The sequence below is a fragment of the Hetaerina americana genome, unplaced genomic scaffold, assembly GCF_022747635.1.
Source record: "Hetaerina americana unplaced genomic scaffold, ioHetAmer1.1.p SCAF_67, whole genome shotgun sequence".
Taxonomy (NCBI): domain Eukaryota; kingdom Metazoa; phylum Arthropoda; class Insecta; order Odonata; family Calopterygidae; genus Hetaerina; species Hetaerina americana.
The window spans coordinates 1241222-1253714 of NW_027287283.1; positions in this window are offsets into that span (position 1 = coordinate 1241222).

Consider the following 12493-nt stretch of genomic DNA (forward strand, 5'->3'; position numbering starts at 1 on the left):
AACTTAGAGAACTTGGGGACATGATTGTGGAGTAGAATAAGAATGGAGGTAATAACATGGAAAGAAAAACCAACAGTGAAGCTCAAGTTGGGGACGAGAGACCTTAAGTTGGCCGTCTGTTGCTGGCAATATTAATTTTTCAAATAATCATTAAGGACTGGAGTGGTAGGATATGTATTTAATGGACTCTGACTCTACCTTCTTCTGTTCTCATAAGCCATCATTAACATGACAAACTATCCTTAAACCCAACACTGCATACTCATATTATAATAAATCATTCTTTAGCTATGCTTTCCACCTCCACTAATTTAATCCAAAGTGGCTATTATTTTTCCCCCTTGCTTTCCCAGCATTCTCGCCTCTATTACAACCCACTATCTCTGTTTCTCATACATCCACTTGTTCTGTCTTCTTCCAATTTCTCCCAACAGTCTCTTCCCATACTGTGCATCTTAGGTTTTTCTTTCCATCCAGTTCATTTAAACATTGTTCTCCAGACCTGCATTTCAAAAGCCCCCTATACACCTCTTGTCTCTTCAGGCAAGTTTCCTAGAATAATATTTTGATCTTGAAGAATCGTCATTCCACCAGTAGTTTCTGATTATATCGGCTACTTTATGAGACGTTCATGATTCAATTAACCGAAGCTCAGATCTTGTCCATTTAGTTTTGCTCCTGCGCTGTTAGTATTATTCCAGTGGATATTTCGAGTATTGTTTAGTATTAGATGTGATGATTCATAGAGAAAGTGTGTCTATGAACGAACGAAAAAAAAATTCAAACTAAACAGTGAAAACCGCCACATTGCGCCAATGCTTAGTGTTTTCGTTTGCACACTGGAGGGAAGGTTAGTTTCAAAACTTTTTCATTTAGATGCGAGATTCTATCTTCAAATGCCTAGTTTTGAAACAGCCGTTTTAAAACTTTTTCAAACATCTGGAATTTGAAGCGCTTGAAACTTAGTGCTATGGAGACTACGTACTCTACGCGCCATTCGTTAATCTCACCTGTCGACGTGCTTCACTGCGTGTACAAGGCGAGTACCTGATGCTGACTTTCGGGTTGCACCCTAGGCTTCTCCTGTATGTTAACCCCGTCACCAACGACGTAAATCATTCATCGAAGCGAATTTTCTCCGTGAACAACATTTGCGATTTTATATTGGAAATTAGCGACCACCGTCCCCTCACAATGCCCCGCTCAGATGGTCTCAGACAAGCTTGATGGGGCCCTCTGCCTGCTACAGTTCCTTGTGCATTCGCCCTAGTGTGTATTGATTTCTTTACACTCCATGAACTTTGCGACCTCCGATTTTGAGCAGTGTTATTACGCGTGCAATAGCGTTTTGCTATTTTTTGAAAAATGCGTGACTCGTAAACTAATGTGTTATAGGCAGAGATTAATTGTGTGTGGGAAACATTAGGAAGAGAGGCTGTGCTAACTCTTCGGTGCAAAATTCTGTCGGATACGAGAGCATCAGGAGGCAAGGGAAAAGATTCCACGCAATATTTTCTTGGAAATAAAGGAAGCGCTATGTAATTGTGATGTGTGTGTCCCTATACTTAGAAGGAAGCCGTCTGGATAAAGCCATGCCTCAATTATCTCGTTAGTTATATCCCTAGCCGTTCTTGACCGATAGGTCATCTCCGACTGGGTTCTGGTTATGGTGGTATCAAGTATGGTGTTTACTAACTCTCTATGTGACTAATTAGATGGGTAGTGGTATGTGGGATGGGATGAGTGCAGTTTTCGGTCTTTTGTGCGTTTAGGTCATCGCATTCCCATGGGATTTCAAGTAAGGGATTTTCCGTTGCCGGAAGCTTTTCATAGAAGTTCTTTTAGAGAAGTCTTAATCCATTGGAAACTTGGAGACCGATTCAGGTCTCGGCGAATATCGTTGCTCCTTAGGTAACAAGGGCCGCCTAAGAGTCTACGTAATACTTTATTTTCGGTGGTCTGAATACGGTTGAGATGGATTTTAGCAGCGTAAAGCCAGGGTAAGGTAGTGGACACTTGTAGGAAAGTAGAGGCCCCCTCTGGATACAGCGAACAAACACAAGTACTCACCCGATTACAAATAAGCACAATTTTTCATAGTCACATACATTGTAATGTATACATTTTATTGTATATCAATGCTGACATAGAAAATCGTTTTCTTTCCTCAAGAATTTTTCATACTATTAACTATATTTGGGAAGTTGTTTCATACTTTACTTGTAATATACCCAAGTATATGGAATTGCTGGGTAAGCAGTATGCTTAAGTGAATCTTATGTTTGTTCGTACTAATGCAATTATGATGGTGAAAATGTGCACTTGGTCCTCATTTCATTGCGCTTTTTATACTGGAAGCATGTGCTGCATAGCCATCAGAAGAGGAAGGAGTCATGTTAGTGTATACATTGAGTTTTACCTTTCCGTTGGGATCACTTTCACTCTACCTAAGATTACATTTATAGTCGTCCACGATCTAACATTCCGAATTCTCAACAAATATCCGGGCTTCTCCGATTTTTTAGTCTCATATCCGAATGTCTTGAAAGTTCATCCATTAATTTATCTGATTTTGACGTCTTCTATTTGTCATCTCTGCTCTGTGTGTATATAAGTATATTGATTATATTTCGCCCAATAATATACTTCAGTGGCCTCCGGTTGTCTGGTTCTGGACTTGGAACAAGTATTCCAATAGGATTTGGCCTTCGATACAGTTCTCCGATGCCTCCCTTCTATTTTCTCCCTCCTTCTTAGAGCCAAGTCTCATTCCTGTCTCTGACATCATTGAATTTCGTTTTTCTTTCCCCAATGTGCCTTTTCGCTACTCTGTGCGCTGTCTGATTGGGCAAGGTAGCCTAGAGTGATTCTCCGCTCGCCTTTGATTAACAAATTTCGGGTGGTAGATCTTTTCGGCAGGCCACGGGCGGCCCAAGGAAAGGAAATGCTTCCGTGATGTGCGAATTTCGTGCAGAGGCGATCGCTGCTCTCTCAAACCCCAAACCAAACTCCGAGTTGATTAGTGCGGTTTCATGTGCTCTTTCGCTGTTTCTTTCTCTCATGCTCTCCTGTCGAATTATTCGCAAGGGCTTCCGTAAATTCTTGTATAGGTTCTTCTTCGCCTTCTCTTCTTTGTTTAATTGATTTTATTTCTTTTATAAACTGTCATATCTGCGTGGCTATACATGTCCGCATAGTTTGTGTTCTCTTCTCCTCGTTTTGTCTTTCTGTTACGCAAATTATTAAGCTCTGCCTTTCAATCACATAGACCTCTTGGGGGAAGAGGCATGTGCCATTTTCGGAACTTTCCTGGCCTGGGCTGCGGTTCCAGAAGTAATTTTACGTAAGGTTTGTTTCGAATTATTCCAGCCATTGTTCCTTAAGGAAGAGTAGTGTTGTAGAAAAGTAGATGTCGTGACTTAAGAATATAAATCAGTCTTTATCACCAAGAAAGACGCAGTGAAAATATTCTTTGATTGCTCGGTTGCTTGAGAATTATTATTTTGTATTTATCAAATTTTTAAAAGTGATGTTTACTTAAGATCGTCTCGAAATTTTTTTTCCATCTCGCTAAATGGATTCTGATACCACTGAATTAAAAAAAACCACTTCAGTCATCGCAGAGTACTTTTTCATTAAATTCTTAATGGAGGTGATTAGTAGGTAAGCGTAGGGCTAAATGTATTCGTTACCTAAATGAGCATTTTCGTTTTGTTTTAGAACATTTGTCCCCTTAGATGAATGGATGAATGCGCCGATAATTAATGGGCCATTGGACAGGAGCGTTGGAGGTTCCTATCTTACGGGTCCTTACAGAAATGAGATGGTTAAACTAAAGTCAAAAATGACTTAAGGTAATTTAACGATGGCTGTGTACCTTCTCGAAATCATTTCTTCTTTTATACTCTACAGTATACAGTCGGTTTTGATGGAATCGTTTACCTTGGATCTTCGTACAACTTTCCAGGTAAAAGGTGTATTACACAGGAAACAACCAACTTTTTCTGATTTGAATCCGGTGTCATTCATTTTCTCCATGCCGTTGCATCGGAACGGAAACAAATGTTGTCAGGGTATGAAATTCTGACAGTACGAGGCACACTTATCTCAACCCTTGGTGAAAATAGTTGTTTTTTTTTCAACAAGTTCGGTGGGAAAAAAGGAAATTGCGTCTATTTATCGGTCATTACGTATTGTTTACATGCTATTCAAAACGTAATCGTCACATATTTGTTCATATTTTCGATCTCGTCACCCACTCACAGATATGAGATATGAATTATGAGTGTGAGAAATTTGGAGGCGTGGAAGCCGCGACGCTCGGGGTTTCTCATTGCGATGCGGTCCATATTCCCGAGTCCATTCATTCTTAAAGACCATTCGCTCTCCCCCCTCTCCCGGAAAAAAGGCGCATAAAAGAGGCCGGGGCCAGGGAATAAAGGAAATTCCTTCCCTTGCGGTCCCGTGCCAGGGGAATCAAAACGGATGTCTTAATTCGATTTGATAGCGGCGAGTCGGTGCACGTCGGGACTGATTACCCTAGCCGTTGCCTTCCAAACCCTCAGCGGCCGCAATGGAGGAGGCCCCGCGTGCCAGAGAAACGTCCCCCCTGCGACAGATGAAGTCTCCTTTGGCATTCCGCGCGCAGCCCCCGAGTGTCTACCTCGCATTCAATCTCCTTCCTGTGTGTGTGTGTGTGTGTGTGTGTGTGCGCGCGCGCGTTTTGTTTCTCTTTTCACTCGTCCCAGTAGGTACGACCATTCCTCCCCTCCCCCCCTCCTCTCCTTTTCTCTCTCTCTCTCGCACTTCAAACACTTACGTGTGTGTGCCTCTCTTCCTTTTTCATTCCGGAGGCTCCTTCTTCTCTTCCCAGGCAGCAGTGTCTCTCCGGCGTGAGCGCCGCCTCCGGAGTCGTGAGGCAATGCAAGGTGCGAAAGCGTGATTGACACGCGGAGCACCTTTTTTTATTTTCGAAGAAAAGTGTGTAGTGAGGATGGAGGTGGAGATTTTTCGGAGTACGAGCATTGTGTGAGGTGGACGTCGTCCAGTGACCGTTCGTAAACAATTACGCCTCATCAAGATTTTCTTCAGATTCCCTTGTCTTAAGTGGCCTTTGTTCGGTGTTAAACTATTCGGAGGCGGAAGACACGGGGGTCTAATCGTCTTCGATTTCAAGCTGCCCCCTCTCCTGCACCCCTTGACGTTCGCAGTGATGCCACTGACAACGGCTAGAAAATCAACGAAAGGAAGACGAAATGGAGGATTTATCATTCCAAAAAGGTCGTTTGATTCTTTAGAATTTCTTTGCCAGGGTATAATTATTTTACAGTCGTCACAGCGGCCGTGGTGTAGTAGTACCACTGTAGTGGAGTACCAACGTGGTGCAAGAATCCTCGTGATATGAAGGAATTCGAACATGATAATGACCAAATGATGACACTTTTCCTCCAGATATTTATATATTACACCACCGGTTTCGATGAACCACATCATCTTCAGGTGACTTCATCTACCATGCATCATTCGGTTATTGTTTCCTAAATATTTCTATATTCCTAAAAAAAGCTGGTACTGGCTCAAACTTCTTCTAAGATACTCGCAAAAGCTTTGTGCTTGACCCAGGGTCGGATGAAAGAAATACTCATACGGGGAAACATTTTTGTCAGGTAAGATTGGGTATGCACAAATACGGGGTCTGCCCCAAAAATGAGTAGAATGATTTTTTGCCACCAATTTGGATGGCTGGAGTGAAGTGATTTGTGGCGGGAAAGGTAATGGTAGAAAGGGAAAGCAACGCGACCCAAGTCAGTTAAGCGTGGGCATTTACAATTTGCGGATTGCAGCTAGACTGGGTCCCAGTTCGACGGTCACGTCACGAATTCAAGATGCCACTTTCCATGGAGCAATTATATGCGATAAAATTGTGCATTAAGCTTGGAAAATTGGGTTCAGAGACAATGACCAATGGTTAAGGATGCTTATGGAGATGGAGAAATGTCCCAAGTGGTGGTTTTCCGCTTCTGCACAAGATGTCCCGGGAGGGTAGAGTGGAGGTTGAAGACGAGGAATGCCCCGGACACATCCATCAACAACACAGTGTGATGGAAACGTGCAAAAAGTGAGACTCAATTCTGATTGACCCCCAAGAGTCAGGATGTTAGCAGAAGAGTGCAGTATTCAGAAAACCACAGCACATTGCATTCTTACAGAGAAGTTTCAGTCAAGAGAGAGGTGTGCCGATGTGGTCCCCAAGGTGCTGTCGGAAGACTGCTCGCGCGGCAGGGTTGCCGCGCGAGCAGTCTTCTGGACCAATAGTAAAACTGAACCGATTTTTTTAGAATAGGCGTTTACTGGTGAGGAGACATGCGCCTTTGAGTGCGACCCAAGTAAAACCTCTTTGAGTACCATTTTGGACCACTGGATTATGTCAAAGAGGCCGTGACGAGGTGCCTAAATTAATTGTCCTGTTGATAGGAAGGACGCTTCATAGGAGGCGTACCACAGCTAGCAGAGGCACTGGCATTGGTGCGTCGATACATGAGGGTGCTCTCATGAAGAATTTTAGCAATGTGTACTTTGACCTACAATAATTATTTTCCCCTAGATTTATTCTCCCTTATTTTTGGGTCAGACCTTGTAAATGTTTCCCATGTGAAACAGTTGAGTCACTCCACTGAATTGCTATCAGCTTAATACTGTGACAATTGATCCATCCAATGACCTTATTTAAAATTATTAATTCTGGATTACATTTTCTAATTACAAAGTCGTAGGGTAAAAAGTAATATTCTGAACTGAAAATACTAAAAATGTCTTGTTAAAAGTTAATGACATTCTAAACTGATTTTTGTAAAATATAGGGGGGAATTTCGGTTTTAGGAAAATTGTTCAACGGCTATTCGCAGAGGACAAAGTTCTTTCCCATTTTTGTTGATTCATCACTGGTATATCTGAAGCACCTCGTAAGCAGATATTAATTCCACTTAAATCTTTTACTAGCCCGCAAACTTTGAGGAATGTGTTCATCGAAGGAAAATTATCAAATCTTATGATTGAAAATTGTCAAGAGGGAACTAATTATACACCCATGACACGTCTATGAAGATTCTTAAAGTAACGGATGTATGTGTCGTCAATGTAAGCCCAAGTTGGTGCAGCCGATGAAATTGCGATTGGGGAGACCATATTTTATGGTGTTATCGGCCAAAAAAGAATCCAACTGATATACTTCCCTTTCAACTGATCATTTTTTAGAGAGATAAAGGGTCGTAGCGTATGCTGCATTCGTGTTTCTGTGGAAGAAGGCGTTTCCGAGAGAGTAGATTGGAATATGATAATAAAATTAATGAAGGCTATCGCAGAAATATGGGATTCTTGTTCAAACAATGTACACCTGCGCTATTAAAGGGAGCGGATAGAGATTCGGTAGTGATAGATCAGAGAATACGATAATTCAAGGTTGTCCGCTATGACCAGTCCATTTTAACTTATAAAAGATAACGTAGGCATGCGAAGGGCTGGAGGTAAGCCTGGAAGTAGGAGGGAAGCAGTTTATTCCATTTAGATATGCCGATGATAAAGCTGTAGGTAGGCAATAAGTCAGCCAGCCAAGGGATTGCAACCATCGCTAAGCACATTATAGGATCAGTGTGGCAAGGGTTGAGATTAATTTCAAGGAAAGCGATAATAGCTACGTGTGATAAACGACAGTAATCAGACCTTCAAGGGATTGTTCTTCTAATTTTAAGTTAAACGAGAATTGGGACAGTGCGGTGGCTTGTGTTCTGGCTTCCAACCCCGAGTGGCCGGGTTCCTATCCCGAAGGTAGCAGGATTTATTACTAGCATCCCGATCCATATTTGGGAGAGCGCTTCGAGTGGAGTACGCCAACCATCGGAGGGGAGGCTCAATTTTGAACCCTTTGGTGCATTTCGCTAAGAGTAGGCTGATGTCAACGCCGGGTTTCTCTCCACCCTTCCTCCATTCCCTTAACATCCTACCTCTACCAAGTTACCCACCTATCCCTAATGGCGTACATGAACTTATCTGTCGGTCGCATCCCAGGCTAACTACTAATGCCACTAATAGTTAAGTTAAATATCAAAGTATGAGGGCATACATTAGAGCGAGTGGTAAACTCCCATGGGCAGCATTTGGACGAAAATGCATACGAAGGGCATTGAGAGAAGGCCTTAGCAAGGGAATGTAGTTACGAAATAGAGGGAATTAGCGTTTCTAAATGGAGACGCGCCAAAACATTAGTTAAGACTTCGATGTGAAATATTGTATTTTAATCTCCGAAATCTCTTAGAGGGAAGCGGAGGAGTGTAGATTCGAGGCTTTTGGGGTGCACGTAGATATGTCTAAGGCTGGAGAAAATGAGATGGATGAAAATAGAGTAGTGGAAAGAAGGAAGTCGGGGAGGGCGGAAGGAGTGTGTGGAGGTATTGAGAAGAGTAGTGGGATACTGGACGCATTGATGGAAGGGCAGGCGTGGACGAGGGATGCAGAGAATAGGTATTTTGTTATGGCCCGGAGTGAGTTAGAAATTCGAGGAGCTGAAGGAGAAAATACTGTCAAACAATAGGTCATCATGCTGTGCGGAAATCGTTTAAAAGTCCACGACGTGGTTCCAATACTTACAAAGAAACGTGCAAAGTCATCCTCTATTGGTAGACTGTTCTTTTATCATACTAAAGTCGAAAGCAAGCCCGGTTAATCTGTGACATGCACCCCGCGCTAATCACTAGTTTGGAGGAAAGATGAATTACCTACTGTTTTTGGAATTTGATATTGTTTTTCCTCATGACATCCAGGATGACGTTGTCTTTATGATTTATTTTCCTATAGTTTATATGGTTTATATGGTTTATAAACCATAAACACAGTAATCCAAATATCCAAAGGTCGCTTTGGTAGGTGATGGCAGAGTTCACCCAGTACTAAGCCAAGGGGTTGCAAGCATCGCTGAGTGAATTGGAAATTCAGTGCGACAGATACGGGATTAGAATCAGTCTCAATAATACAATGGTTATGCGATTCACCGGAAAGAAAAAGGCTAAGCTAAACATTAAAATAGGAGGGCAAAAACTAGAGCAGGTAGGACAGTTTACGTATCTCGGAAGTGTTTTGGACCAACACGGTCGAAGTAGTAGGGACGTAAGGAGAAGAATTGCACTAGACGAAGAGGCTTTCACAAGGAGGAGGGAGTTGATGACAGGGACGTTGAGTAAGGATGTTAAGAAAAGACTCGTCGAAACTTTGATATGGAGCGACGGCACAATAGAACAAAAAATAAAATAGAGAACACGTAAAAGGACGCTCACATTTTAGATTGTTTGGGCTTATTCTTCGTCCTCTGTCTCCTTCAATTCTACCGTTTCCTCCTCCCAATTCACCCTGATAGAGGCTTAAGATATGGTTGAATTACAAGTGCGTTCCTTTTCTTTCACCTCCGTGGAATTGATCTTTGATGTACCCAATAGACTTATCTGGAGTGCTCAGTTTTAAAAGAGTAGAGATTAGATCCAATCAAAGAACGGTTTCCCTGCTCTACTTTAATAGCCTACCCCGAAGCAGGTGCCATTTGATGTGGGAGCCATTTGAGCAGTTGGGAATTTAGGTTAGGTTATAGTCCACTTACGATGGTCCATTTCCTCTCTTCCTCCCAATATTTGGCTGAGTATCTATAGTGCCATGCATGCAGATGTAATATCGTTACGAAACGCTTAAATTAATTTTTTTTGTTTTTTTTCACCCCTCAGTCTATTTAGAGTTCTTAGTGAAGTACTTTAACGGATATCGGACATCCAATACGGGGAGGTTATTTTACTCTTTGGTCCCCAATGGCTATGAGGTTGAAAATATTGTGTATAATAATTGGTAATAACAATTTATTTAAAAGACTCTCCATTCTCGGGATGTCACCGCGTAGGTTGTTTTTCTGACAACAGTTTCGCCCGTGTTTCAACGAGCTTCTTCAGGTCGAAGTCTTCGACCTGAAGACGCTCGTCTCAGACGAATGGAGAGTCTTTCATCTGAACGCCGCGAAAATCTACGATCCCATAACAATATATTTATTTTCTTTGGATGGAAAGATGACGTTTACTGTTTGCCTTATTGAGAAGAGGAACGCCATGAGATATCAGATCATAAATGTTGACTAGGAGAAAATATTTGACTAGCACACATGTTGACTATCAATAGAATACAACAAGGTGAAAAGGATCCCATCAGTCACGTGACCTAGACTACTTTTTCGTGTAATTAGCATAGATTAGCGATTCACATAGTTTAGACATTCGGATGCAGTTGCTTCGAATTATAAACCAGAATAATATTTTCTGTTTCATCTATGGCATTTGCATAGTTTTGTTGCATTACCCAGTTCTTGTTTCCCCAACTAAATTTCAGATTTGTTGTGAAATACATTCGACTATCTTCTTTCAAATTCCTCATCGAAACAATAAGGATGTATTTCCATCTATGGCTGAGGGCAGTCGTGCATAAAATTTATGGTTTCTCTCGTGTCTCCTCCGATGTGTTTGCCCTCTTTGAAATGGAAAGCACTCGATATGACTGTGTTTGGTGAGACTTTTTGTGAATTGCGCTCTCTATGAAAATAAATGGCTTTTTATTCTGCACTAGTTCCACGATTTCAGAGGAGGATAACACGATCATGACGAATTTCTCTTCCGTTTGACCGACGTTCAGTTTACGTAGTGTCTCGTCGTATAAGGTCCAGCGTGTACCTTTGGTACCTCTTAAACATTTTCCCTCAAGTGGTTGAATTCATATGGTTATTGAACGAGCTGGTAATGTGATTAGTGATTAAGACTTTTTTCACTCTTTAATACAAATATTTATTCATCATAGCCCTGTCAAATGTTTTCCCAGTCCTCACATCCACTGAAAATATCATTAAAATTTGAGTGAATCATTTTTAACCCCAAATTATTTTCTAAACCATCTCATTCAGAAAATAATACATTTTTCAAATCAATATTACTGGAATAGTATTGAGATGGGTTTCGATTCTATTCACTCTAAAATCTATTACATTACTGATTGCACCGTCCGATTATTTGAATTAATGCCCCACGTCCGGCTTCGATCGCATTTAAATTACTTCGTTTCAACCGAAATCCAGACTGATCACCTTTCGATTGCGATTCAATTTGTCGTGATCGAGGATCGATTTGCACGCACAGTAAGATCAGGTAGCTTGATTCGATCACCAATGTCGTTAAAGTTTGTTTTCGATTTCAAGTCGATGACACGATTTGATCGATTCACCCATATTCTATTTTGAGGAATACGATTGTTTGATTGGATCAGCCACACGATTGATTAAAAAAATATTCCTTTGAATCGCCGAAGTAGTGCTCCAAACGGGTCAGCCGAAGGCGCGTTCGCTCGTGCCAATTGTCACCGCCTCAGAAAGGTATTCCGCCTTCGGTGATGTCAATCGATCATCGTTGCCCGCGAATAGTTTTGTTTCGAATTTGCGTTCGCTCACAATGATAGGGGTGTGCTTCGAACGCAGGAAATGGAACAGAACTATCGGCGTGGATTGCAAATTTTTTTTTTTAAACATTTATCGACGAGGTAAACGGTAAACGTCTTCCGTGGAGGGGGAGGCATTCGCCACGGCCAAATCGATCGCCCGTCAGAAATTCGTGTCCGCGACCGGGAGTTTGCGAATAATTCTCGTATTCTGCGTGCATAGCCCCGGACCTTGGCTGCAACGGCGATGGGCGGACGTCAGGGCTGCTTTGCATCTCGAATTGGCTCCGCAGACTTCCCTTTGTTTTGGGGGCTCACGCGAGGGATGAAAAGGTTGACTAACTCCAGGCTTGCCGTCGGTATTTATTTATTATGGTTCCACTTTGGTGCCGAGGGATGAATGCAGTTTTGTGGAGTTCACGGCGCATGTAAACGATTTCGTCGATGAGAACTTCGGCGGATATTTCGGAAAATTCGAAAAAAAAGTGTCCAAGAAGCCATTACGAAGCGTAAGTTTCTTTTTAAACCTTACGATTTTAATGTCTTCAACTGGCACTTCCTTCTTGTTTCAACGTGCTTGTTCAGATTCCTGTTGAATGTTCTTGCCTACCATTACTTATCATTAATATTAAAATGCCTGGGTTGCTTGAGGGTTATTTTGCACCACTGCTTACTTGAATGTCTTTTCCTTTCAGCTATGGCAACGGTTGTTGACTTAAGAGCTTTGAAAAAAGGAATTTCGCTCAACAGTACGAAACAGCTTCTAAACTCTCGAACCCGGTTAAATTTCTGTCCTGAAAATTTGCTATGATAATTGCCATGGCGATAACGGGATGATTGAAATAAATTCTTACCAACTTAATATTTATGAAATAATTATTTTTACGTACTAGAAATAAATTTTGCAAATGATGATTGTTTGATAGTTGGGAACTTAGATAGTTAATAGAGTCGCGCTACTCCTAAAATTATTGTTGTAATATGATTT